This window comes from Hipposideros armiger, unplaced genomic scaffold, assembly GCF_001890085.2.
Source record: "Hipposideros armiger isolate ML-2016 unplaced genomic scaffold, ASM189008v1 scaffold_26, whole genome shotgun sequence".
Lineage (NCBI taxonomy): Eukaryota > Metazoa > Chordata > Mammalia > Chiroptera > Hipposideridae > Hipposideros > Hipposideros armiger.
Window position 1 is genome coordinate 4,339,578 of NW_017731376.1, and position 3,480 is coordinate 4,343,057.

Below are 3,480 nucleotides of genomic sequence, written 5' to 3' on the forward strand. Positions count from 1 at the left end.
TGTCATGAGCAAATTATTTGTACAAATTCTAAATGGCGTTATCCAGTAAATTACAATCAATAGGTGCTATGTAATAAATTATGTGTCAGAGAGTAGAGCCACATTTGAACAAATAGTCAAGAATTCAGTATGACCTCCCTTTATGCCGTGACTTGTTTTGTGAGTTGGAAAAATCAGTTAACCTCTCGGTGCTCAGTTCACTCATCTATGAACTGAGAAGAATAACATTTGCCATTTAACTCACCAGTATTTTGAGAAGGTTAATGAGCTTCAGAGTTTATAATGTGCCTTTTCTTTTTGGATTGCAAGACTCTTGAAGAGTACTAAGTATCATTGCCATTTTTTATCTTACAGATCCAGTAAATTATTCTTTGAAAGATCAATGATATTATAAAGTGTATGATAAAGTACTTCTATTAGCATCACCTCACATTTATTATGTTATCAAAAAAGTAAGAAAAGCGCCAGCATCACTGCTATTGTGCTGGATTCACATAACTAAGCATCTGAAACATTTTTGGCCAAATATTGCATACATGTTGGACAGAGTTTTTCCAACTTCAACTTAAAATGTTTTAGTTCTAATCAATTTATCAAATTCCTATCATCTCTTGATAGTTTTATGAGTTGAATATTAAAAAGAAAAAAGTTTCTCCAAGGAACAAATGAGCCTGTTCTTTATTGCCACATTGAATGAATAATGTTAAGGTCTTGAGTGAAACCCACAAAAGTAAGATGATTTGATATGTTGAAAATTTGTCATGTCACTGCATTTTATGAAACAGTTTTGCAAAGCTCTGCTTAAGATAAAGAAGGGGAATTTTTAATACCACAAATTTGTTAGGATACTGGGCTCTATATGTGATACTATAATTCCTGTTTCAAGGATTTCAATTAATTTTGTACTAATTTATGTATCATTTTAAAATATGAATGAGGAAAAAAATTCACATAATTTTTATGCTGCTAAAGGGCTTTATCTTGAAATTTTAGAAAGAAAGGTATAGACATGTTAGCTATTTAATCAACATATCTTATCATTTTGCTTTAAATATTAAATAACTCTTATTGTACTTTATATTTGGGCAATAAGTATATGTAAACAATGCATCTCACACATTTCTACTACTTTATTTGAGAAGCATTATACAGGAAAAACCAAAAGGAAAAAGTACAGAATACATATATTTTGCTCTTTTTATTTTTTTTCAATAGGAGAAAGAAACGATGCAAAAAAGATGAGAGAAAAAGTATGCTCATTTTTATTGACTATGGAAATCAGAGAAATTATCTATTATAGTTTTAGTCCAAAGTAAATACAAGCATAAATCGATATCATGTGAAAGTTTATAGAAAAAGTAATAATTTCAGAAGTTTTGAGGCATCACCCATTCAAAGACTGTCACTGGTGGGGAATTTATTCCTTTGGTCTCTCAAAATAGAAGTGATATATAAAAGTAAAAAGGAGAGATTTTAAAGATTATCATAAGTATAGTCAACATATTCTTCTTTGCTCTTTTTCAAAATTACAAACCATTTTCCTAGGTGGCAGCCAGACTACACAGTCAAGTATATATGGACAGGGGAAAACAAACCCAAAGACTTAATATAAATTTCAAAAAATGTGGTCTTATACAACTGTCATTCAGAGACCAGTAAGGACTCTGCTTTATCTACATAATGGTGGACATTAACAACTCCTCTGTACAGATGTGGGTTACCAATGTAATTGGCCAGAGAGCTGTTTTTTTCCTATGAAAATATCCATAGTGCTATACAAGATTTCATGTAATGCATGGCAACTTGCTGACTGAAAGTAATCTGAAAAAAAAACACTTGAAATTGGGATGCACAACAAAATTAGAGTTGCTCAAATCAACAGGCATATATATGTTCAGCATCTAGGAGGTATCTAGAATTTTTCTACAAGCCACAGAAGTTTCTCTTCCTTTACCAAAAACAGAGTTGTCATAAAAATTGCTATGCCTCCTCATTCTGCAATGTCTCATTCCAAAAAGAGCATCTTAATGTTTGACAAATACTCATCAGCTAACTCTAGGGTCTTTGATTTGGGCTCCTCAGCTGACAGCCATCAAATGACACTGATGAAGAGTTAGGGTTGATTTGGCTTATTGGAAGTAATTCCTGATTAACTTACAACACANAAGATTATCATAAGTATAGTCAACATATTCTTCTTTGCTCTTTTTCAAAATTACAAACCATTTTCCTAGGTGGCAGCCAGACTACACAGTCAAGTATATATGGACAGGGGAAAACAAACCCAAAGACTTAATATAAATTTCAAAAAATGTGGTCTTATACAACTGTCATTCAGAGACCAGTAAGGACTCTGCTTTATCTACATAATGGTGGACATTAACAACTCCTCTGTACAGATGTGGGTTACCAATGTAATTGGCCAGAGAGCTGTTTTTTTCCTATGAAAATATCCATAGTGCTATACAAGATTTCATGTAATGCATGGCAACTTGCTGACTGAAAGTAATCTGAAAAAAAAACACTTGAAATTGGGATGCACAACAAAATTAGAGTTGCTCAAATCAACAGGCATATATATGTTCAGCATCTAGGAGGTATCTAGAATTTTTCTACAAGCCACAGAAGTTTCTCTTCCTTTACCAAAAACAGAGTTGTCATAAAAATTGCTATGCCTCCTCATTCTGCAATGTCTCATTCCAAAAAGAGCATCTTAATGTTTGACAAATACTCATCAGCTAACTCTAGGGTCTTTGATTTGGGCTCCTCAGCTGACAGCCATCAAATGACACTGATGAAGAGTTAGGGTTGATTTGGCTTATTGGAAGTAATTTCTGATTAACTTACAACACAGCATTTGTATTTTGTTACAAAATAATCTTTTTTATATAGCAATTTTTGAAGAAATCTTGCTTATCAAACATTATATGTGAATAAAAGCAATCATAATTCATTTATAAAAAAAGAGGCACCCAATTTACATAACACCAAATTTACTCATTTTCATAAAAAGCTGGAAGCAACAAATGAATGACACAAACAAACAAAAACTCATGGACACAGAAAATATAATAGTGGTTACTAGACAGAAAGGGGTGTCAGGAGGTGGTGAAAGGCTAATGGGGGTCAAATATAAGGTGACAGAAAAAGATTTGATTTTGGGTGGCAAACACACAATGAAATACACAGATGATATATTATAGAATTATATTTTGCAACCTATACAATTTCATTAACCAACATCACCCCAATAAATAATTAAAAATTTAAAAAACTAATAAAAAATCCTCTTTAGGAATATTACAGAGAATAGAAATATTATTCATTATGTTTCACATTAATATATTCCAGATAATGATAAACTTTTCAAAGCATACATATAATGATATGATGAACCTTACTTTCCTTGGCTGTCTAAAAGTCTTGTAAAGGTATTTAAAACCAAAAGGTTTTAGACTTTTCAATTTCAGAAGTCAGTAC